This window comes from Cavia porcellus, unplaced genomic scaffold (assembly GCF_034190915.1).
Source record: "Cavia porcellus strain 051 isolate PalLab524CR breed Dunkin Hartley unplaced genomic scaffold, mCavPor4.1 scaffold_11, whole genome shotgun sequence".
Taxonomy (NCBI): domain Eukaryota; kingdom Metazoa; phylum Chordata; class Mammalia; order Rodentia; family Caviidae; genus Cavia; species Cavia porcellus.
This window is the reverse complement of record NW_026947494.1, coordinates 65,322,989-65,349,298: the sequence shown is the minus strand read 5'-3', so window position 1 is coordinate 65,349,298 and position 26,310 is coordinate 65,322,989. Positions and strand designations below refer to the sequence as shown.

General features: G+C 41.5%; 1 pseudogene; it reads right to left on the bottom strand.

Annotated features, from left to right (window-relative positions):
* Positions 1 to 433: 433 nt before the first annotated feature.
* LOC100723516 (heat shock cognate 71 kDa protein-like) lies at positions 434 to 25,614 on the bottom strand (annotated as a pseudogene).
* Positions 25,615 to 26,310: the final 696 nt, after the last annotated feature.

Here is a 26,310-nt window from a genome sequence, read left to right as displayed (position 1 = left end):
TACACACAGGGTTTTCCCGGATAGAAAAGAGCAGTTCTCACTATAACAGGAAGATCTACAGAAAGACCTCAGTAGTCAGATGCTCACCACAAAGATGAGTGAGTGAGATGCCTGGGGCTAGGGGGCTGGGGGCTAATGCTAGCAGCACCTTTCCCTAGGTCCCATGTCCCTATCAGGAAAACAGCTGAACTTTTCACATTCACATTTCATATTTTGTATGGTGCAAGTTTGAAGTAGTTTTATTTAAGGCACTGCATTTTCCACATATAATACACAGCTTATGAAGTGCAATGATACCTTTTCTCTGCACACTTGCTCCATAGCCAAGTATTGAGCATGCCCAAGATTTGACCATAGCACTTAATACCTTTAATTTGCTACAAATGTGGGTCCTTCAGTGTCTCACTGCGTGGAACAAAGCTATATCTATTGCCTAATCAACCTCTTCAATGGTGGGGCCTGAGGCAGCACCATGAGAGGAAGGAGCTCACCCACCAGGGCAGCCACAGGCACTTCTCCAAGTGTGCCAGCTACCTTGATGCTGTAGGGAACAGTGGGATCACAGACTTGCTCCAGCTTCGCTGCTGAGGTTCGAATTCCTTCTTCTCTACAATCCGACTCTTATCCAGCCAGCTGATTTTATTACATTTGGCAGGAACCTTCTGTTTATCCTCATCATTGATCTTGCCCTGAAGTTTCTCATCTTTGACGGTTGCATTCCTGTTGAAAGCACAGGACTCTAGTGAATTCTCAGAGGACACTGTGTCCCTCTGTTTCTCACCTTTGGTGTTGCATTTCTCTACCTCCTAGATCATAACCTCTAAGTCTTCTTTGCTCATATGTCCTTTGTCATTAGAGATGGTAATCTTGTTCTTGCTTCCTGTACTCTTACCTAGAGCAGTGAAAGTAAGGATGCTACTGGCATCACTATCAAAAGTGACTTTGATTTGAGAAACACCACGTGCAGGAGGTGTGCCTGTGAGTTGAAACTTGCCTAGAAAGTTGCTATTCCTAGTCATAGCGAGTCCCCCCCCCCCCATACACCTGAATGAGCTGGTTGTCAGAGGAGGTAGTCAAGGTCTGTGTCTGCAAGGAGTGGTGCTATTGTGCTTGATGAGGGCAGTCATGATTCCACTAGCAGTTTTAGTATCAAGACAAAGATGTTTGACATCCAAGAGCAGCGAATCTTAAGCATTTTCTGACTTGTCCCCAGAAAAATGGCTGTCCAGACAGCTGCACCATAAGCAACAGCATTATCAGTGTCAATACTCTTACTCAATTCTTTTCCACTGAAGAGATCTTGTAGAAGCTTCTGGATCTTGCAGATATGGCTAGAACCACCCAGCAGGACACTGTTATGAAACTGTGACTTTTTCAGCTTGGCCTCTTGAAGGGCCTTCTCCACAGAGTCCAGAGTGCCACAGAACAAGTCAGTATTCAACTCTTCAAATCAAGCCCAAGTAATGGGAGTATAGGGGTTGATTCCTTCACAGAGGGAATCAGTGTCAAAACTGGTTTGCTTAACTCATTTACATGCAGTGTGGAGATAGTGAACATCTCTCTTGTTCTCACTGATGTCCTTTTTATGCTTGGGCTTGAATGCAGCAATAAAATATTTGATCATTCACTTGTCAAAGTCTTTTCCACCTAAAAGTGCATCTCCAGTAGCTTTGACCTCAAAGATTCCATCTTCAATAGCAAAGCATCAAAAGTTCCACCTCCTATAAAAAGTTGGCATATTTCTTTTGGCTCTAAACTTTTTGTCAAAGCCATAAGTGATAGCAGCAGCTGTTGGCTTACTGGTAATTCTAAGTATATAGATGCCAGCATCCCATGTCATCAGCTGCCTAATGCTGAGAGTCACTAAAGCTAGTGTGCACAATGATCACAGCATTGGTAACTGTTCCCGAGGAAAGCTTTTGTGATTTTCATCCATAGAGGATACCTCTTTTGGACAAAATCTCTTTGTCTCTTCTTTGTATCCTTCTTGGACTTTGGGCCTGCCTGTATCATTCACCTCATCAGTATCAGAGATGGTCTACGCTCAATGAGATGTTTAGCATAAAAAACTGTCAGTGGAGTTCACTGCAACTTTGCAATTTGACCTTTTAGAGCATAACTGATCATCACTGATCACGATGTCATTTGGCGTCAATAAAAGCAACATGACTTGAAGTGGCTCAGTTCCCCTGACCATTGCAATCGTCTCCACTTTCTCATGCTGGGAACACTCATGCGAGAGTAGGTGGTGCTGACATCAGTGCCAGCTGCAGGCGTGTTAGCCACAGCGGCTTGTGAAATAGCCCTGGCTCTGCAAGTGAAGAAAACACAAAAAAGCTCCCAAGATGGGAGTGCATACAGTGAGACCCCCTCCCCATATCTGCATCCACTTATGCACAGCAATGTACTGGTGTTGTGCTATGAAACCAAAAATTATATCGTTGTAAAATGTAGTCTAAGATAGAAACTTTAAACACATGAGATATGAGAAACACTGTATTATTTCTTTCCCACTCTCTACTAGATTATCTTATGTTCTCAATGGAGTATACTCTTCACTTTTGGAGCTCCACAGTAAAAGACTGTGCGCCTCCACGTGGAGAAGCCTTCATTGCATTGCCATTATTGTGAAAGGGACATTGTTTATCCCTTTTCAAATATACTTAACATGCACACACAAAAATGCATAGCTGAAAATGCTTGAGAATTCCATTTAAAAATTGCTTATGTGAAGTGGAAATTAGAATCTCAGTTTTTCTACCAACCTTCCTTTTCCACACCATCCCTAGTATCTGGGAATCACAGATACATTCTTAATCACTACAATAATTTTGTCTCTTTGAAGATGTCATATGAAAGGAATTGGATAATGTCTGTATTAAATATTTGTACTTACACAGTGAAAGATGTTTCGAGATTTATACAGTAAAAGCTGTTTTTTCACTCAAGATAATACCCTTAGATTCATCCATGTATCAGTAGTTGTCTCTTCTTATTGCTGTGTAATATTCCAAGGTGCCATTATTGGTTTAAGCATCCAGCTGTTACAGAACATTTTGGGTTTTACTAGTTTTGGGCAATTACAAATGTAATAGTTGTATTTCTGTTGCTGTGACAAAATACTTAGACCCCACAATTTCAAGAAGAGAGGTGTTTGGCACACAATTTGCAGTGCATTCAGTGCACATTCAGGTGACTTCAAGGCAGCAGGGTGGAAGGGGTTGGTGGCAACCAGGAAGCAGAGAGACACAGGAGGAATTGGGTACAGAAATCTACCCTTGCAGGCCATGTCTTAAGTGACCTGATTGTTCTAGCCAGGGGCCAGCTCCTAATAGTACGTTCACAGAGACATCAATGGGTTAATGGAGTGGGACTGGCACTCCTGTGATTCTATCACCTTCCAAAAGCCCCACCTCTGAACACATGAAATTTTGGAATTAATTTTAGATCTAAACCTTAGTAATACATGAAGCTGCTATGAACAACTATATGTGGTTTTTTGTGCAGAAATAATTTTTATAAGGGCCAGAGTTTAGCTCAGTGGGGTAAGCACCTGCCTGGCAAGAGCAAGTTTGTGAATTCAATCCCTGATACCAAAAAAATTTTTTTATTTCTTTGAGATAAGTGTCCAATGTGTAACATGTTGAGAAACCCTTTAAGAAACTACCAAATGTACATCCCAGCAGCAATGTTAACAGATACTCAAAGACACGCAGTTTCAACAGAGTTACCAGCTGGGGGATCTGACTGAGCTCGGGAATATACTGATTTTCTCCTCACTGTCTGTTATCAGGTCTGATTCTTACAAATGATAATGTAATTTTTTTTTCCTAAGAAAAAGCAAAGAAAATAGCTCTACCAACTTTCTTTAAACTTAACCCTGATCAAAATACCTAATACTTAACTTGTCCCCTGTCTTGTTCTGCATTGTATGTCCCCAAGATAGCTGCCAATCAGACATAGGAAAATTGAAGAAAACAGGGCAGAAATGAACCAACAAAAACAAAATAATAAATACAATGCAGGATTTCAAAACAAGACAATAGCAAATCCAAAATAGCTACCATAATCTTTCTTGTTATGTTTGAAAGACCTGCCCTTGCTATCAGAAATAGTAAAATCAAACAAGACAAAACAGAGCTAAAGCCAAACCAAACTAAACAATGAAAATGATACAAGACTTTAAGATGAGATAATAGGGAATTAACAATGGCTGTCATCTTCAGAAGGAGATCTCTCATAGATGCAATACTTCATATTGTTATTCTCTAAATAGAGCATGAGATTACTGGCTTTAGGCCTGCAAAGTCAGTGAAACACTAAACAATACAAGCATTAAATTGTAATCCACTCCGATAGCCATCATCTCAGCCTGTTTCTCTGGACCAGCCAGTTGTTCACAGTGGCGGTGGTGGGGAGTCTTGGCTCTTCTTGCTCTCAACCGGCAAGCCAGGAGGGGCTGGTGTCTGGTTGTCTTCTCCACGGCTCCTACATGGCCCCAACTCATAGAAAGTGGCTGACTTCTTGTCTTGTTCTCCTCCTTGTGGCCCAGGAATGGCACTAACTAACAGGAAGAGACTGGCACCTGATTGTCCTCTTTGTGGCCTATACACGGCACTGACTCCAACATCTTCATTTAACAGAGACTTCAAGCAATAAGGACTGACTGTGGTCACCAGCAGGGCCCAGAGTCTTGTTCTCCTAAACTCCATGGAGAGTGGAATGTCTTAGGGCATTCCCTTTTTCCAAGAAGTAAGGTGTGTGCAGATTTCTCTCAGCACCAGTTCGGGGCTTCCTCTCCATCATCCTCTTCAGGCTGACTCAGAGCATTGAATCACAAGTGACCCAGCCAAGACTATAGAGAAGAACTCTCAGGGCCCACTCCCTATCCAAGTCAGGACCCAGTGCTCATGTGCAGCAGAGGTGGGTACAGAACAGAGGCCCAACAGCACTGTGGGACATCTCACACTCAGGGTAGAAAGATGGGTTGGGCTGAGGAATCCTGGCCACCTGGGCCTTGCTTCCTTCTCTCCGTATTGTGGCCAGAAGAGATCACTGGTCCAGAGCATCAAGAAACTGACATATTTTGAAACTACACAAGGTGGATCAGGCCACAGAAACAAGTAGACTCTTGTATATCATCGTTCAGTACCATGGGAGGAGTAGGTCCACTAGGGTTTCACGGGCCAAAGCAACAGGTGGCACATAGCACTTGTGCTCATGTTCTACTGGAGAGAGCCAGTCTTATGTCATCTTTCTTGCCTCAACTGCTAAGAAATCTGGGAGATAGAGCCTGCCAGCGCAGCCAGAGAAAAAGAGAGGGAAGCCAGAAGCCACTAGTAGCCCCTTGTCTACCTGGCAGTCTCTACATCAAAGCCCACTCAACCTGTGTTCAGGCTGCAGCTCCCGATAAACTGGGAAGGAAGCCTGTGGGCTTCATCACAGTGAATCTGGAGCCCAGTTGGGGACAAGCTTGTGGAGCAGTCCCTGCTACTACCTTCTCATGAGAGAGCTAAGCAATGGCCCCATTTGGTTGCCCCTCACTGCTGTAGCCTGCATAGCTGCTCTCTGGATGGAAATTTCACATTCCTGGGAAGCTAGTTGGCTTTCCTAATGAAACAGATATCAACTAGCAAAAATGAGTTTCAGGGGGATTGGAGAGTGTTCATTCATTCTATATAATTCTTGGGGTAGGTGGTAGGAAGACAATTCAGTTATAAAAACAAAGGAGAATTAAATACAGTCATGTCTGTAAAAGAGCTCAAGCATCTAACTCTGCGACAGTGTAAGATGCCCTTGAAGAAGTTCTTGCTGACGGATCACAGAGACTGGGCGGGGGAGGGTCCTGAGTGCCACAATGTCCCCAACTAAGAAGAGCTCTTGCATAGGTGCACTCCTTTATTACAGACCCACCCCCCTGAAAAGGTAAGAGCTGATGCGGAACCAGTATGTGCAAATTCTCTTCCCCTCTGCCCTTGGCCCAAGGGCAACCACACAAAATGGGATTAATTGGGATTATGGGGGCTTTGGCTGCTTGGCTGCTACTCAAGGATGAATGCTTAATTTATGTCTCAGTGGTCTTGACTCCTGCCTGATTAAACTGGCTCATTCAGGCCATTGTTTGCCAAGGACTTTCCTTTCAAAGAGCGGCTACAGGTGGTGCTTTTACTCAACAGACTTTCAGCTTTCCTGCAGTATTTGGCTTTAATGGGTCTCTGCAACCCTACCTTTCTATCTAAAATAACTGAAAACACAAGTAAACTCAATGGCTTTTCCTCCCATCTTTCAGGGCCTTTCTTATGATTTCAAAGTGTCAACAGGTGTAATTATTCAAGAATATCTAGAATGGATGTAGAATTATGACTGGACAAAAGAAAAGAGCATTTGTTTGGAAAATACCCACCAAGATGAGATGTTAAGATTCAGAAATGCCCCACCTCCTCTTAGTAGCAGGTTCCTTAGAGTCAGAAAGCGATTGTGAGTGGGCCTGAGGGCTGATGGAGCTCTGCACTGGCAGAGCTGGAGACTGGCTTTGTTGGGTTTTTGGGACTTTTAGGGTCCTTACTTGGGTTAGCGGAAAAACTGTGGCACTAAGGCTTATTGCTGTGTGGTCCAGTCTCCTTTGATATTTGCAGTACCACTAGTGGGTGGCTCCACTTCTGCTGGTAGTGAAATAAAAACTGTAAACCTAAATCGGCTTGATGGTTCTAGCAATATTTTGACTGACTTGATATTTTCTTATTGACTTGATCCTTGAAGTCACTCAATAGATTCATACTGAATTGGGCAAGTCTGCCCCATAGCATAAAGATTTTTGTGCTATTTCTAGAAGCTACACAAATACCTTCACAAGCAAATAAACTCCTAGACTGCATAGACTAAGGAAAATCTTCTGAGCCAAAAGGATGTTATGGGAAACCATTGTTTATGACTTGTGGGTCTAGATAAAAATAAAGGTTGTGATTTTATCCTAAGCTAATAAGAATTAATATGACAGATATCTGTACATTAACCATGTGATATTTATTAACTTAATTAATTAATATGATCATAGAAACTTGTTTCTCAATATCCATATCAAGTACAAATTACTAGCGATGATGAACAACCCTCATTCTAGAATTGTATGTTACTTGGAATATATGGGAAATGTTTAAATATATCAATATTATTTTTCTAAGATTTGTATAAAGAAAGCAGCTACAAAACACATTTATTAATGTGAAAGTCTACTGTATGAAATTTTAGAAAACATACAGTTCAAACTGTTTTTGAGGAGACTTCCATAAGTTTAGAAAACTTTATGGGAAATTCAATTTTGAACATACTATGGTGTTAATTAAACATTATTATAACTTTTATAGTACATTATCTCTCAAAAAGTACTTCAATGATAAAGCTTAGGATTTAATCAAGTAGAGAGTGGATGGTAGTAAAACTGACTAACTGAATTTGAATACAAAAGAGACAGAGATCCTACAGCCCATGAGTTTAAACAGAAAATTAGACAACTCAATCAAACGCCTTAAAAGTTAAGGAAAAGTAGAGATGTTGCTAAGATTTGGTATCAGCAGAAGTGATGTCTTAGGAAGCCCTTGGGGAAGATGCACTCAAGCAAACAGAGTGGGCTGAACATTGTAAGAAAACACCCTAGAAACTTTGACAGGGAAACATCCATTCCAAGATTCTTGGCATATAATCAAAAAAGTTAATAAATTTTTTTCTTAGGTAAGGTGATTTTGGTCATTTTGTTTCATGAAATTGTACTGGAAAATTGAATTTCCAGGTCAGGTGTGACCCTGTGTTGAAGATGTGAAGTTGGAATTATAGCCCCTCAGGGCTTGTACCCCATAAAGCACCCTCATCAGTACCTCCTGTGATTTCTCTCACATAACAACTAAAAGAAGACATTCACCCCATTCCAAACTAGGCTGAGGTGCTGAATCATGTAAGAATACAAGTCAGTCCACATTTACTATGTCAGGGATATGTGGAAAAAGGGTGTATGTCTCATTTTTAGAAGAGGGATCTGTCAGGAACACAGATATTACATGGGAAGAATTGGGAAATCTGTCTACAACTCTAGCCTCATATCTGTTCAAAATATCAACCCCTTTGGTCATGTAATTGGTTGTGTAATTTTATTTTTTCCATGTATTGACAAATGATTTCTCAGGTTATTCCTCTACGCAATAGGACAGATGTGCCGTGGAAGTCGTGCTGGGTATCAGCCAAGTTAGCTTAACCTTGGGTAGGTGGCATATCTTTCTGGGCCTCAGTTTCCTCATCTATCCAGAAGGAGCACTAATATTCACTACCTCATGGACTTGTCAGTGGGTATTAGTGGATGTTATGACTCATATCTAAATGCCCCCTAAAAGCCTCATATAGACATAGGTGGGGCTTTGAGAGAGGTGACTGGATCATGAATGTGTGATACTAGATCATGAGTATGAGATACTGAATTAGTCCACTGATAGGTTTAGCATAGCTCTGGATATACACAATGGACTTGGTGAAGAGGAAAGATCTACCCCAAGTAGGCTTATAGCCTGGATAGAATAGGAAGTAAATCTCATTGCTTCTTATCTGCTATGCCATGGACTATTTCTTCTCTGCTGTCTCCCTCTGCCAGGCCATGCCCACTATCTTGGAGCTGCCAATTGTGAACTCAAACCTCTATGAACTGTGTGCTAAAATAAACCTTTCCTTCTTTAACTTGTGGGTGTTGAGTGTTTTGTCCTAGCAACCAGAAAGTAAGTAAGACAGTAAATATCAAGGATGAACTAGCATTTCAAACAGTGCCTGGCATAGTATCCTTCAACAACTACTAGGAAAATAAACACTGTTATTCTGACCATTGAGAACTGTGGTATAAAGGGCTGGATATGTTGATTCCAGTCATTGGAAATGAGAGAATCTAAACATAAAGATTTGCTTTGCCTTATGTTAGCATTGAGACATTAATTTTGCAAGCTGATAAACAAAATGGACCTTAAACATTAACCTAATATTCTAAGAAATAAAACTACTAGTCAAAGTAGCAGGAACAGCATGAACCATAGATATTATCTTTTTGTAATTTAAAAACATGGTTACAACAAAATTGCTTCTTTTCATTACATGTTTATGTAACTGAGCTGACTTTATGTGAATACACTGCTTTTAATGTCTTTTTATTATTTGGAAAATGTGACCTTCAACATGAGCTGTGACTCTCCGTTTATATCTTCTCTCAGCATAGGGAAGAGCAATTATACCATCTTTTGCTCAGCTCTGACAAGGCACTTGGCTCTCCACAAGTAGAGAAGGTTCTGCCTGATAATACAGCTTGAAAGTCTAAAAGTTGATAGAGACAGAGGTTAAGTCTTCATATTGTGAGATTCTATTGACTTCTCCTCCAGACTTGGCCTTTATCCTGGCCTGTATTTTAGTTGTGAGAACCCTTCAAAGCGCAGTCTGCTCATTAGCAGTTCCACAGTAGATGGTTATGCTCAGCTGTTATTCCTTTCTACATCACTATTGTCCAGCTTATATTATGCAGTGTGACAAGTGCTGTATACAGCAAACAAAAGGCAAGGTTGAAGTGCAAGAAAAGCTTACATTACAAAGAGTGTTTTGAAATGGTCTTATGAGTGAGCAAAAGCAGTAGGCCAGGTGTAGGTGGAAGAGGAGGAAGAAAGCGCCCCAGACAACAAGCACAGGCCCCCTTTGGGAGGGGCCGCAGTCCACAGAAGTGGTGCCTTGCCAACTGTTTAAAAGGCATCATGCTGAATAATGGTTTTGAAGAATATCACGGATATTGTAAGAGTGAAGGTGAAGGTGGGCTGTAAAATTTCCACATAAGGAGAGAAGTTGGTGGTGGGGTGGCTTTGCTTTTGCAATTTCAGCCCGTGGTTTCAGGTGCTGCTTCCCATCATCTAGACATTTGAAAAGATCTTTTATCTTATGACACTAGGCTTCAAGGCTGGAAAAAGCTGAATTTCTTTTTGGTCAACAAGTGTATTTGGGAAAAGTTAAGAAAGATGTAAAAGAACTGTATTAGTTGGTTTTTAGGATTTTTTGGTAGAACAATGAGCCAAGCATGCTGATCATAATACAAAAGGGAAGCCCACATATAGAAGACTCACTGGAGGTTGGGGTGGAAAACTGCAGAATCTTTGCAAGTTCCATGTTTTATAACACAGGCAAAGAATTCAGAGGACTGTAGGTAGTATTTGCAACCAAAAGTGAGAGACATTTCTTTGTTCCTACACTTTATATTTCTCCTCTTCATACTTTATATTTCAAGAAAAGCTTTATAGTTACAGATGAGACAGCAACAGTTATGGCAGGAAGTCAGCCTGTGACATTCCTACCTACAGGGTTAAAGAGCCTAACACTGCAGATGAATTGAAAAGGGGGCTAGATAATTCTGGAGCACGCATGTTAAAAGGCTGCTAATCAAATCTCACAGCTCACAGAGTGAATGAAGCCTGCCAGGGCCAGCTTTCATTCCTTCACTCCCCCTTCCTGTGTAGAAAACATGCCAGTGGCGGGAAGGAAAAATGCCCTAGACTTTTGTAGCCCACGAGAATCCACAGTCCTCTGTGGCTCAGGGAACTGGGGAACTGGACGGTACAAAGAGAAGGGAATCACATTTCTTAGGCCAGATAGTGGCTACTCCCCTGGAAGTTGCTCTGACTGTCTTATGACTTGGAGATGTGTAGAAAAGACAGTATTTGATGATGACCTTCTGGGGAGAGGTGACAGCCCTCCTGACAAGCCAGAGACACCCGCCACCACACACTGCATCTGGAGGTCAGTTTCACTCTTGTCTTGACTCCCCGGAGAGGACTAGCCAACTGCATTTCTGATTTCTCTCCTCCTTCCTTTGTCCTCTCTCTCTCTTTCCCTCTTCCACTGTACACAGTGGGGATGGAGCCCTGTTTCTCTTTGCTCGCAGGTGGCTCCCTTTAGAAGACCCACAGCACCTCAGTGCCTTGAAGTCACTGTGGAAATAGCCCCCTTAGTGCCTGGGGTAGGAGACTGGGAGGAAAGGGGTACAGATCAGGTGTGGAGCCTTATGGCTGGCAGGCATTGGCTCCTCACTCTGGCAGCTTCTTCCTGCTTGACTCTGCCTCTTCAGGCCTCCAGCATCTAGAAGTGCTCTGATCTTTCCGGTCAGGGCTTCTTCTGTGTCTACTCACTCCTCAGGCAGCTTTGCCTCTAGTCATGCTTGAAACTGTCAGAGCACTTCTTCTCTCTCTTCTCTGCTTCTCAGCTCCACGGCTCCCTTCCTGCTCCAGCCTCTAGCATCAACTCTCATCAGTGTCTCAACTTGTGACCACCACATGGCCCCAGGTGGCCTTGCCTCACGAAATGGGAAAGACCACCCGATCCTTCCCAAACACTCATTTTTCTCTTTGGTCTGGGACTCCTTCATCTGTGCACAGGTCTAGACTTGGGCCTGGGACTCCCGTCAGCATTGCCCATACTCTGTCCTGCATTGCACAGAATTAAACTTCAAACTCCTGCATCCACCAGCTTCCTCTTCTTGGCATCTCAGAGGTACACCAAATAGCAAGTGGCAAGCTCTGAGGCCCTCTGAGCCCCTTGCTCATCTGCTAGCCCCCAAGCCTCAGTCAATCTAGTCACCTACGAAACACAGGTCATCTTCTCTTCTTACCCGACCCATATAATCTTTTACTACCTGCCGTCACTTCTACCTCCAGCTCTAAGAATATTTTAGTTTCACTCTTGCACCCATTTCACTGCCGATCACCCAAGTCCAAGCCACCCCTGAACCTCGCAGCAGGCTCCCAGCTGCTATTCTCACTTCTGCTGTTCTCCCTTTGTTTAAACCCATTCTTAAATGAAATTCATTCTTCTACTTGATACTAAGAGATATGCTGGCACAAAGATCAATCCTATAACTTCTCTGCTTGTATTTCCTAAATTGTAACTTGACACATCCCCAAAAAATTGGTCCCAGCTCACTGCCATTTCCTTTCTAGTTCCCCAGGCTGTGATCCCCTAACTTTGCTGGATTCCAGGATCTTCTCAGCCCTGGGGCCTCTGCATTGTCAGTCCTTCTGCTCAGAATGTCCTTTTCCTCCAACCTTTTGCCTGACTGATTTCTAGTAGTTTTTCTTGGGTCTCAATATGAACAGCACCTTTCCATGGAGACTGTCTTCAACATTACACCTCCTAGTTAGGCTCTTTGTTCTTATCCTTTCCAGCACTTCATGGATTACAAATTGTGATTACAAATATTTTATGTATTTACTTTTGACAGCCTTGTCTTTATAAATTTGGCAAGGCCAAGGATTATGCTGTCTTGGGTTATAACCCAGAACCTTGGTTGGGGCTCAGTGTCTGTTAAAGGATGTGTCCCAGGCAGCACCTGACTGATTGCTGGGCACCAGGGGAGTTGGAAGAGAAGGTGGTCCTTACAAATAAGAGCACTTAATCATCTCAGCATTTTCGGTAGTGCTATTATTTTCCTACAGTGCCCGAAAATGAATTATCTTGCCCTTTGTAATTGTCAGACTCAGATGACAAAGTTCCTAAAAACCAAGTTCTTCTCTTAATGATTAAATGTGCTACTGTGTCCTACTTGGCTGAGCAGATTTGCAAGAACATAGGGTTTGGCTAAGTGGATCAGCACTCACCCAGCACCAGCTCCCAACGGCGGAGACAAAGCCACATGAAACAATACGTAACAGTCAAAAGTGAGTGACCCTAAATCCTGACAGGACATGTTCTGCACAAATATCAGCCATGTCCAGTCACTACCCCGTGGCAGGGCTGTGAGGTGTTCTGTAAGGAAAGCCAGGCACTAGCCGGGGCTGCACGCGTGTGTCTGAGGCTTCAGGCAGGCCACTTTGCCTCTTGGCCTCTGCCCTCACCTGTGAAAGGTGGTTAGGGTGCCTCCGGTTTCCACTTCACAGCCAAGGAAGGGAAATTCCCCTCTAACCGAGTGCCCTCTCCTGGTAGGTCCTGTAGTAGACATACCAACCTGAGGCTCTGTACGCTAACAACCCCAAGAAGTCAACTTCACCCGTGTTTCACACTGGAGATGCCAGAGGCCCCAAGAAGTGCAATAATGTGTCCTGGCTCACAGCTATGACAAAACAGAGACGTGATTAGAGCTCTTGTCTGACACCAAATTTATGTTCTTCCTATTCTTATCCCAGGTAAATATGAGGCCTTCTACCTGGAAAATGTTATACAAATATAAGGTATTATTGCTAGTGTATAAAAATATAGGTCAGCTACAGATAACCAGCTGGGCATTACCCATTCATTTAAAAGTATCTTCAATGCTTTTGTGCTTTGTGTGGTCTGCCAGAGACCATAGCTGTTATCAAATAACCATTAGAGTAAAAGTTAAACCAGGAATGATCTTTTCATTCTTTCTCAAGAGACTTTTACCAATGGATTCTTTTGACTAATATGGTTTTCTATATACCTGAGCAGTGATTTTTTTTGTTCCAAAATTTAGTTTACATGCTACCTTTTTTAAAAAAGAAACATATCTATTATATATCAAATAGGAAACACTTTTATAAGTAGACTGTGAGCTGCTGTCACAAGCAGTTTAAACTAAAAAGCCTTGTCAAAGTGAGTTAACAAAGTATATTGTGTGACAGGGACTCCTTGACACATTCATTTTGCTTATGTAGACTCAGAACTGGAAGAACCTACGGACTGTAGCCAGCCTCCCTATTGTGTGCACAAATTAGTTCATTTCCACAATACCCTGCATCATCTTTCCGAGGCTGTTGGCTCTAGATAGAGGTGACCTTGCTGACCTGCTCTTGAGCATGATCTAGCAAAGGTAATATGTTTGTTCTGGTATGGATTCTGAGAGGTGACCAGCTATCCCAAGCTTTCATTTGTGGAGGAGGATGGGGGAGGGTGTAGAGACAAGCTGAGGTCATACAGCTTATCAAGTGGAAGACACAGTTCTAAAACGAAGGCCCAGTGATGCTCAGTGCTTCTTCCTCCTTAGGACTAAGAACACGGTTCATACATGACGGGAGTGCTCCACAATTTCTCGTTCCAGTCTTTTTCTAGCCATGGGGAAGGCCTGAAGTTAAGTGTAGCCATGTGACTTGCTTGGCCCAGTAAAAGTAAGTGGGTTCATGTGGTGCCTGGGCAGTTGTGTTTACGAGCCATGCCATAATCCTTTACACTCATGACACACTGTGCTGAGTTTTTGATCTAATAAGATCTGCTAGGAAGACAGCAGAACCTCTATCAGACTGAGAGGCTGGTAAGCAGAGCTCCCCAGTACTGCTTTGTGTGTAACACAAGTAAAAATTTGTTGTATGTCACAACTAGTTCTTTCTAATGATTACAAGCATGACAGATGGCCCAAAATACAGGATGGTATTTGTGGTCAAGGCCAAGAATAGAGACAAATGTCTCATTAAGAAGAAGCAAGGACCTCTCTGGTGTACCTGCAGGCAGTTGGCAGAGCAGTTTTGGGTCAGAGAGACCCAGGTTCTCCCACAGTATCCTCAAGTGGTGGGGAGACCCTGGGTACATCAGACCCTCCTTAGCCTTGGCTCCTCCATCTGTGAAGTAAGGATGATATTTCGGCCTGCCAGATAGTTGTGAACATGAGTCTTCTGAGGTGGACATAGTAGAGCACAAAAATGTTTGCTGGTGGAAAAAAATTTGTTGGTTAATCCCACACATAGAATTTGCCCAAGGATGGAAACAAAAGCCCTAACCACTGCCTACCCTTACTCAAACCTTCGAGCCATCCTGGAAGGAATTATGTTATACAGAAGCTCCTGGGGCCTATGAGTCTGCTGCATATTTGGGGTTCTTTGAAAGCCAGGATCTCTTAATGTAGGGTCCCAAACCCAGGCCACAGATTAGTACTAGGATCTAGGTCACAGAGAGTGGGTCAGTGAAGCTTCATCCTTATCTCCAGCCTGGGCATTCCTCGTGTCTCTGCCAGAGCTCTGCTGGGAGGCAGCCCCAGGTTCTCCCAGGAGAATAGGTCCTCTGTGAGCTGTGCACACAGAGAGATACAAGCTGTGGTGCCTCTGAAACCTGGAAGTCACCCAACTCCAGCCCCTTCGTGGAAAAATTGTCTCCCACTCATCTGACACTAGTATCAAAAAAGATTGGGGACCACTGTAATGGATGTGAGGCGTAAGAGTGGCTCTTCCCTACTCACTTTCTCAACTTTGACCAGATGCAAATAAGCGCTAGATTAAAAAGCTGATGTGGTAGGGTGGGAGCAATGACTGAGAAGAACTGGAACATCAGCCTTGCAGTCTGAGTTAGAGAATGTAAGTAGTGGGAGAATTCACTTTGCAATTCAGCCATTGAAAAGATAAATTATTTGTAATCTCAAGATCTAAGAATATACTGCTTCCGATCAGAACATGGTGTCTAACTTGCAGTGGCTCTGGGATGGATCTTACTGAGACAGCATTTATGTAGCATGTGTAAAGCCCTAAGTTTGATCCCCAGCTGCCAAAAAGAAAAAAAGAAAATTGTACTTTACTCCTTTGACAAGAATAACCTGCTCCAGAAAAGAGACTAGGCCTAGTTTTTCATTTATGGCAAATCCCCGAAATACAGTCAAATTTTAGGGGGAAATTAATTTCCTGTCATTTTTAAGAGACCCTATTAATGCCATTGAGAAGGCAGAAGTGCATGTTTCCATAGGGTGTATCGGTCCTCATCCACACAGGTGTTAGGAGGGTGGGCATGCTGTTTCCATCAGGTTCTTATCTATAAAGTCCTTTCCTACTGACTACATAATTATATAATTAAAGCTAATATAGGCCCTTTAGATCTTTCAGTTAGTTTAACAATTTTGAAGTAGACATTTTTTTTGAAGTAAAATCTTTAAGGCCAAAGAAATGTAGGCACTTGAAATCTAGTCGAAGTCCTATGGAAATTATACAATGTCCACTAAGAAATGTGTGCATACTTCAGCATTTCTCTATATTAGTAAATGCCTGGAAGCCTGAGTACCTCTTATAATTGTGGAGGACAAAGGTAACATATTAATCTTATGATATTCCAATAAATATAACATTAAAATATTTATACAGGTTATACATTTTTTGGTAAATTCTCTTTCTTGCTTTCTCACTGTATAGAATTCTTTAAAAATATATAGAGTTTATGGGGAAAATTGGAATTTTAAGATGATCATTTATGGCTTCCAGTTTAATTTTAACCAGAAATAGACTTGCAGGAAGATGGCAAAATGATAAGCAGCAGAAAAAACAGCCTCTCTGAGTGTCACCATCTAGATGCTGAAATATAGCATTGTGAAGAAGACAAAAAGGAAGGAAGTGGGTTCCCTAAACCCCGGAAGAATCTGAAGTGTGAATTGAAGCCAATAGAGAGGGTAAAAAAGAAAAACTTCAGTGAAGAAGAAGGCAATGGCTGGTGGTTCCTTCTCCCTGAGCCGGACTCACTGTGTGAGAGGAGCTATTGGAACCTGGGGACACAGTTTAGGTGATGGTGATGGCTGGTGACCCCAGTGGCCTCTGCAGAAAGATGCAGCAGTGGAGGGGAGCAGAGGATGTGAAGGACTGTACTGGCTGGCAGGGAGTGCAGAAGACTCGGTCCTCCTGTGGGGAAAGAGTAATTGGCCAGGAGCCATTTTGGAATCAGACCCTAAGCCCAGAACCCAGAACTGCTGCTGGTTACCTCTGGCAGCTCCTAGCTGGGTACAGACCTGAAAAAATTGCTTGGACTGCAGTGAGCCCAATGTGTCTGGTCTCAAGGGGTCCTGAAAGAGGTTATCTGTTATTCTACCATAAAGCAACTGCTGGCTTACTGAGACACAGTGACAATATTTGGGACTCTGTCTCTACAAGCTGTCTACTAGTGAAACCAGAGAGAATCCTGGAAGTGGACTGTTTGTTTTTCTTTTTCATTTTTTTCAGTTTGTTTTTGTTTTCTCTTTCTCTTTCATTGTTTATGCGTGTGAAAGTGATTCCTAAGCTTTTTGCAAGTGTGGTTTTGTTCTGTTCTTCCTTTTATCCCTTCCATCTCCCTTTTCCTTCAGTCTTCTGCACCAGTTTCCCCATGTTGGTTTAATCCCCCTTTGTCCTCCAACCTTATTTGTAATCTCTTTCTCCTCTTCCACTTCTCTATTTTTTTCCTTAATCCATTTTAAACTTTAACCCCAAGGGCATATTGCATATAATTATCTGGTTTGTTTTACATTTTGTAATATAATCACAGATCTGGTTCACATGGTTAAAATTTGCAAATTAAGGGTTAGCTCAGTTTGTTGTTTTCTAGACTGTGTTTGATCTTATTAGTACCACTACAGCCAAAATTGACATAATTGTTCTAAACAGCTGTTGGCCTTGATAACCCATGAGTAAGGTTAACTAAGGGTCAGAGAAAATACTGTGGTACAGTGCGAAAGAACGAAGGACTAGGCCAAATGAGCAATGACTTCTTATCTCCAAAAAAATGAAGAGGTACGATCTTCCAACAGACTCAAAACCTAAAAATCAACTACACCTGGATGATACCTCAAAAGGTAATCACTACATAAGAGTCCTAAATACTAGCAATACAGCAACCCACTATAAGCAACTTACAAGCATCACCTCAGGAATTAAACTAAAAAAGAAAAGAAATCAGAAGACACTTAAATAAGATGTGACCCCAGACATTCAGTTCACCAAAGGCAAACCCAAGAGGTAATAAGGGGGCATGAGCTGAAAGTCCTCCACTAGGTCTCTCTGAAGTGGAAACAGCAAAGCAGTTGAATGAGGCCATTGAAAAAATGAAATCAGAAATAATTTCTCAGATCACTACAGAGATTATGAAAATACACACCATGCTTAGTGATGTTAGAGCAGACACAGACAAAAAACAGAACAGATGAGCTTAAGCAAATTATGGAAGTGTAGCATAGGAAAGAAGTAAAGCAGATTCAAACAGATATTCAGGAGAATAAAAACTCCACTGAAAATATTTAAAGTGGATTAGGGCAATGTGAGAACAGGCTCTCAGATATTGAAGACAGGCTTGAAGTTAGGGGCCAGGAAAAGAAAGATTTCTCAAAACTAGCAAGGGAGAAATCAACCCAGAAGCTGCTAGATGAGACAAAAAGAATAACTTAAAATTAATTAGGGACAATGAACAAGCAAGAGATATCACAAATGACATTAAAAACAAGGTCAGAGACAACATGACAGAAAACTTTCCTGGTAAAGAAAAAGAATTTGACATATGAATAAATGATATATGTAGAACTCCAATTATCAAAAAAAATGGAAAAAGAATTTGACATATGAACAAATGATACATGTAGAACTCCAATTATCAAAAAAAATGTTCATGACATATGAACAAATGATACATGTAGAACTCCAATTATCAAAAAAAAAATCAAATTTCCAATGATCAAAAAAAAAAAAATCTACAGCCAGGCATATCATAATCAAGATTCCAGAAATTCAACACAAGAATAGAATCCTAAACGCTCTTAGAGAAAAGAAACAAATCACCTATAAAAGAAAGCCCATCAGAATCACAGCTGACTTCTCAGCACAAACCCTCAAGTCAAGGAGAGCTTGGAAGGAAGTACTCCAAGTTCTAAAGGAAAACAGCTTTCAATTGACGTATCCCAAAAATCTATCTTTCAAAATTGATGGAGAAATAAGATACTTCCATGACAAAAACATCTGAGGAAATTCATGACCAATAAACCAGCACTCCAAAATGTTCTGAAGAACATCCTAGAAAGAGATAATAATGATTACAACCCATGAACCCCAACAAAAGAAATCCACCAAAGGGAAAATGTATGTGTGTGGTGGGGAGAGCTAACAACAGGAAAATAACATGACAAGCATAAGTCAATACCTATTAGTTATAACCATCAATGTTAATGATCTCAATTCACCAATCAAAAGACAAAAGACTTTATGGATTAATTTCTTTAATTTCATCTGTGACCCCTTGGTTGTTTAGTAGGATGCTGTTTAATTTCCATGTGTTAATGAAGTTCATGTGGCAGAATGAATCAAGAAGAGCCAACAATATGCTGCATACAAGAAACACATTTAATTCAAAAAGAAATTCATAGACTGAAAAAGAATGGGAAACAATACTCCATGTGACAAGAATCCAGAAAAAATCAGGGGTAGCTATCCTATTTGCAGACAAGGTGAATTTCAAACCAAAACTGATTAAGAGAGATAAAGAAGGTCACTTTATCCTCATAAAGCAAATAATCTAAGAAGAAGATATGACAATCACATACATATATACAACAAATACCAGTGCATCCAACTATGTAAAACAATTAGTAACAGACATAAAAAATCAAATAAGCCCTATTACAGTTGTATTGGGAGGCCTCAATACCTCACTGTCACAAAAAGAGCAACTAGACAAGATATCAATAATGAAATAGTAAAACTAAATCAAACTTTTTAACAAATGGATTTAATATATGTCTATAGAGTTTTTCATCCCACAACATCAGAATACACATGCTTCTAACTTCACATGGGACATTCTCCAAAATAGATCATATACTGGCTCATAGCACATGCTTAAGTAAATGTAAAGGAATTAAAATTATCCCATGCAAAAAAAGAGAAGTTATCCCATGCATACTATCAGACCACAGTGCAATGAAGTTGGAAATCCATGCCAAAGGAAACCACAAAACTTCATTAACAGATGGAAATTAAATAGCACCCTACTGAACAACCAATGAGTCACAATGAAATTGAAGTTAGAAAGAAGTAAAAGGAATAAAGATAGGAAAGGAAGAAGTTAAACTATTGTTATTTGCAGATGACTTGATATCCCACCAAAGGACTTCTAGATTTAATAAGCAAATTCAGTAATGTAGCTGGTTACAAAATCAACACTGAAAAATCAATAACCTTCCTATACACGAATAATAAACTCACTGAGAGAGAATTCAGGGAAACAATACATTTTACATTCTAACCAAGGAAGTAAAAGATCTCTATTTTGAAAGTTATAGTACTCTGAAAAAGGAGATTGAATAGAATCTCAGAAAATGGAGAAATAGCCTGTGCTCTTGGGTAGGAAGAATGAATATACTGAAAATGGCCATACTTCCAAAGCTATTATACAGATTCAAGGTGATCCCAATCAAAATTTCAATAGCATATCTCACAAAATTAAAGAAAACAAATCTAAAATTAATCTGGAACCAGAAGAAATCTAGAATAACAAAGGTAACCCTGGGCAACAAAGCCAAGACAGGGGCATCAGAATCCCTGACTTGAAATTATACGATACAGCTACTGTGATAAAAAGTGTGGTACTGGGGAAAAAAACAGACCTGAAGATCACTGGAACAGATTAGAAGATACAAATTAGACTTCAGATACACTAAGCCACCTTACCTTTGAAAAAATTACCAAGCATATTCACTGGAAGAAAGCGTCTTTAATAAATGGTGCTGGAAAAACTGGCTCTACACATGCTGAATATTAACACTGGAGTCATATCTTTCACAGTGCAATAAGCTAAAAGGAAAATGGATCAAAAATCTAAATATTAAAACAGAAACATTAAATCTGCTGGAAGATAGAGTAGGTAAAACTCTTGAAGACATTGGTGTAGACAAAGCTTTTATGAACAAAATCCAGATTGCACAGGAACTATCACAAAGAACCCAATTACTGGGTCCTCATCCTACCAAAAAGCTTTTTCACAGGAAGAGAAACCACCAAGAGACTAAAGAGACAACCCACAACATGGGAGAAAATATTTCCCAGCTATTCCTCAGACAAAGGATTACCATTGAGAACATATAAAGAACTCAAAAACATCAGTCCTCCCAGATTTAAAGACTCAATCCCAAAATGGGCATCTAAGATAAATATACACCACTCAGATGAAGAAATACAAACAGCAAATAAATACATGAAAAAATGTCCAACATCACTGATCATTCAAGAAATGCAAATTAAAACAACACTGAGATTCCACCTCACCGCAGAAAGAATGGTTACTAACAAGAAATCAATCACTCACAAATTCTGGAAGGGCTGTGGGGAAAAAGGAACCTTTCTCCAATGTTGGTGGGAATGCAGACTGGTGCAACCACTGTGGAAATCAGTGTGGAGATTCCTCAAAAAACTAGAATTGGAAGTCCCATTCAACCCTATTATTCTCCTTATGAGTATCTCCCCAAAAGAATTAAAAACATCATACCACAGTGATATATGTACACCCATGTTTATAGAAGCACTGTTTGTGATAGCCAGATCTTGGAAAGAACTTAAATGTTCATCAACTGAGGAATGAATAAAAAAGATGTGGTATTTTTATGCAATGGAATACCACTCAGCCATAAAGAAGGGTAAACTGAGGACCTTTATAGGTAAATGGGTGCAACTTGAGAATGTACTTATTAGTGAAATAAGATGTGTGTAAACATCATATTGTTTCATTAATGTGAGAAGCTGAAAGAAAAAAATAAATATATGTATTTGTGTATGTATGTATACATATATGTATATAAAACTAGTTAAGATAGGTATACTACTGATTTCTCTGAGTTCACTGAAGAGAAAGGTTTGTGCTGGTATTGTTCAGACAATTGAATGAAGATAATTTGTGCTCTGGGTAAATGATTTGGGGATGTGTAATGTCTGTACCACTTTTGTCCTCTGATTGATGTGGTTTGAAATTTTGTTGCCATTTCTTCTTCTTCTTCTTCTTCTTCTTCTTCTTCTTCTTCTTCTTCTTCTTCTTCTTCTTCTTCTTCTTCTTCCTTTCCTCCTCCTCTTCCTCTTTCTCCTCCTCCTTCTTTCCTTTCTTTTTATCCTTGAAATAAAGTGGATTTGGAAAAAAATGATAACTTTAAACAGAAAAAATGCCATAAATTTCAATCTCAGCCTAACTCTATGGATAGATGTTATGGTAGACCATAAACATGTTTATTGTGAGAAACACCAGTGTTTTCTAAGCAAAATAGTTTCCTAAATTGTTGCTCTAATTTTCTCCTCCCTTTGTCTTCTCTATACATTAAGTAGCAGGCAATATTAAGTAGCATTTTTCAAGACAAATGAGTCATCTCCAGAACCTCAGGATCCCAAAAGAAAGTTCCTGAATCATTCTCTGAGTGCTTGGTTCGTTGGAGTCTTTGCTTCCTGCATAGGTCAATGTTTAACTGAATTCTGCACCAAGATCTCAGGAGGATCGCAAGTAAAGTTTCAAGCTTTGTCCTCCTGCATTTTTGAAGTCTCCATTCTGATCCGCCAGTGCTAGATGCTGTCTGTTACATCAGAGAAACAATCGTTCAGATTGGGACTCTTTCACATGGGCTTCTCGTTTAGAAAGTCAGTGGCTTTACACACTGCAGAACTTCAAGGTGGAGGAGGCAGAACTGTAGCTACATGCAATCTTGAGACTTTGTAAACCCATTTTGGACCTGATTTGGGGTGGGGGTTGAGACAGGGTCTCGCCATGTAGTGCAGGCTGGTTGGATTTACTATGTAGCTCAGGCTAGCCTCAAACTCACAGCAATCCTTCTCCCTGAGCCTGCCGAGTGCTGGGATACAAATGTGTGCCACCACATCCAGCTTGGGTCTGGTCCTTGGTGGGGCATTTCTCAGCACATCACACAGCAGTATTGTTGGGCAGAATTATTTACTGCCTAGAAAAAAACACATGCTCGACGCTGCAGAGGTGCACCCAGAGTAGCACATGGATCCCACTCCCAGGAAGACCATAAGACATATGTTAGAGAGGACATGGCTTTGCTCTAAAGGAACCGCCATGAGACACCGTGCCTGTGATATGTGACTCTTGCCACATCAGGATGGGCAGTAACACATAGCTCTTGTAAATGAGAGCTGGCTCTGGTGCATTCACAGGAAGACCTGATCCAAATGTCCAAGTAAAGCTGTTATCCTGCAAAATACTGACATACGGGCTGCACATTTTAGTCAAATAAAGCTAAGTTTCTTTATCACTCTCATACAAACAAACCCAACACTGGTACAGTATTATTCTCCCTGCGCACCACTAAAATGCCAACAAAGCCAAGCTGATTGTCTGTGTTTGAATGGTTAGCAACACTTGCACTTTTGGATACTGTTCACTAAGTCCTTTTACAGAGTCGATTAAGTCGGACTTGATTGATCAAGCAAAATTGCTGATCCACCTTTACTACTCAATTAGCCAGGGGTTACAGCTCCAAGAATTCACAGACATATGGGTCAGACATGGGGACTTAAACCTGAATTGGGAGCCCAAAAGGATTTAAAGTCACCTCTGTTTCTTTCCCCTAAATATCTGAGGAAGGGCACACGGCTAAAAATGAAGCATTACTAGAAGGGCCAGGTGCTGGCCATCTCCTGCTGGGGAGGACCAAGTCAGTTTTCTAGGGAGAGAGGACAAAGGCGGCATAAAGACCATCACCAGGGGAAACGGCAGTCCTGGCCAGAGGGCCAGTTCCCAGGACATGCTGGGAAGGGCCTGGAGAGGCTCTACCCTAGGTAAGTTGGACTTGTCCCATTAGGTAAAAGTACCAGTTCTCTTCCCCAACTTGGACAAAACAGTGGTAATAACCACTAGCATTTTATGTGGGACTTTAATTCTTTCACAACATGTTTGGGGTTTGTTTGAGTTCCTGAGCATCAAACTCAAAGCCTAACATATGCTAGGCAGCACTGTGCTGCCTTAGCTACATCCCCAACTAATCATTTCCCTTGATTCCCACAAGGACTCTGTTCCCCCAAAAATGATGATCCAGGCCAAATCAGATTAGAAAAGTATGTTTCCAAGACTTAGCCAGGGTCACAGCCGTGTCCCTAGGTTTAGAGTTGGTGCTTTTTTCAAATCAACCTGACCCTCATGCTTTCTTCAAACAATATCCTCGCTAAGCAATTCTAACTCAGAGGACACTGTGATGAAAGCATTTCTCCATATTTTAGCACTTTCTGCTAAATATTTGCCATGATTTTCTGATGTTTTTCAACATCATTACATGACATCTCTTCTAGAATAAAATGAGTAGTGATACTGATAATGAGTTTTTAGCATTTATTTTGGGCACAAATATGTTGGCTGCTGAAGCATCTTTCTAATTATTTGGCTATTGAATATAGCAACTCCCTTCTCACTTGGCTATTAGCAGGTGGAATATGTGGCAGAGGATATTTGAGATGGGAAGCTAACTAATTTATTGACTGCACAATTGAGAACAATCTTAGTGTGTGAACTAATTCTACTTTGATTTAGGGTCCTTCCCTATCCATCCATATGCAAAAGGATTTCAGAGAAACATTTGGTAACCTCTTTTGATGGTACTGCACACACCTGTCTACTTGGAAGAAGATGTGAAGGTAGAAAGCAATGCACTGCAAGAGTCTCTCCCACCTCATCTCCTTGACCTTGTCCATGGGAGTGAGGAGGAGGAGAAGGAGGAGGAGGAGGAGGAGGAGGAGGAGGAGGTGGGGCCTCCATGGGGCCCCACATATGGCTACAGTGCCTCCCCCTGAAGCCAGCTTGGTTTCCGATGGGCAGGCACCTCTTTCCCACTGAGGCAGAGTGGGTACAGTGAGCACCATTGTTGCCCTCTAGAAATGGTCAGGAGCTGAACCCCAGGCCAGAAAGGACGGCATCGTTTCTCTAGATTGACCCGTGCTTATTTCCTCAGGGCCACCAGCAGTCACTGCAATGGAAAGCCCTTCCTCTGTAGTTTGTCATCATCTTGTTACCATAAAAATCACATCTCAGTTTGGGCTGAAGGATGCACAAGCACCATGTTAAAAGTTATGATGTGAAACATTATTTATTTCTTTAACAATTCATCCCAGAAGTGGGCTGCAGCTTTGCAGAATTCATTTCCTACCTCCTCCTCCTCCTCCTCCTCCCTTGCTCTTGTCTTCTCTAGATCCCTTTCTCTTGTTCTTGTTCTCCTATTGACCACTTGTTAAATCTTTTTGTTTGTTTCCTCCCTTTCTCCTGGGACCCTCCGACAGGCAGCCTTGCCAGATTCATTTTCTGATCAAAGCTGTTTGATTTGGTCAATTTTGCCACATTGGAGACGTTCTCTATTACAGAGATAAATAGCTTTGGGCTAACTGTCAACGAAAACTTGTAAGCTAATAAATTATTCCAATTTCTTCCCTCGGATTTCTCTGGAGACAGCCCTAGGAAATACACTTTTTGATTAGTAAATTTCTCTGTGTGTGTGTCTGGACATTCAAATGTGTCGGCTTTGATTAGCACCATTGCTTTTCAAGTCGACGTTGGCTGAGGGGCTGTCAGTTGCAGGCAGCCCTGATGCATAATGCATCAACTGGGCCAGGAAACAGGAGCCTCTTCCAAGGCTGGAAAGGTGGGAAAATTGCCCTAGCAACCCCACTGGCACGCTCTGCACCAAAGGGAGGCCCACTTGAAAGTCTTGACAAGACTTACCTCAGCTTCCACGAAAGCCACCCACGCTGGGCTGGGAGGATGTGAAGGGACGGTGACCACTGGCTGCCAAGCTAACACCACTGCTCCATCTGCTCGGCCACCACCTCTGCCTCGCAGTGTCACCCTGCAGCCTTGCTGTGCCCTCCACCCATCTCTCACAGTCTCTGGGCAGAGGCTGGGGCCTTTCCGGCCGGCCTGCATTTCCCTGGCCTCCCTCTGACTCCGGTAGCAGTTTGTCTAGTTAAGGGCCCTTGGGTTCTTATAGAAACAATATTTTGGCTATAACAAATCAATCGGTGCATGTGAACACAAACATACAGATCATTTATCAACTGCAAAATACCCTAAATTATGACCTTTCTAAAACCTATCAGAAGGGCGAGTGAATGCATAACGTAAATTAAAGTTTGAAGGGTCAGCGGTTTTTACTTTCACCATTCATCTTTCTTTCACCTTCTAGGTTTAAGAACAAGAGGGCTGTGTAATTACATTTCAATGGGGTGCAGCGGTTCATTATTCCCAGCTATACCAATCTGCTGCAACATTTCCAATGCAGTCAGGTACATTTTAGCAGATAGTAGTTGGTATCAGACCATACTTGCTCTTGGGAACTGATAACATCTTTTAATGCATAACAGTACTATCATCTCAATTTAGAAAAGGCTAAAAGGGTGAAGGGTTTTTCTCTGGTCAATACAGTTGTTCATATTTTATTAAGGTGGTAACTCAGGGTTGGTGATTCTTCCCAGATGGGATTTGCTCTTCACCTCCCAGTAGCTGCCTTTCTCTGACTGCCATCTTCCAAGTCCCCACCACTCCATGTGGCAGCAGACAATGTCTTGCACTGGAGCCCACTGCATTGATGGAAATGGGTCACTTCCAACAGAAAGCCTCCTT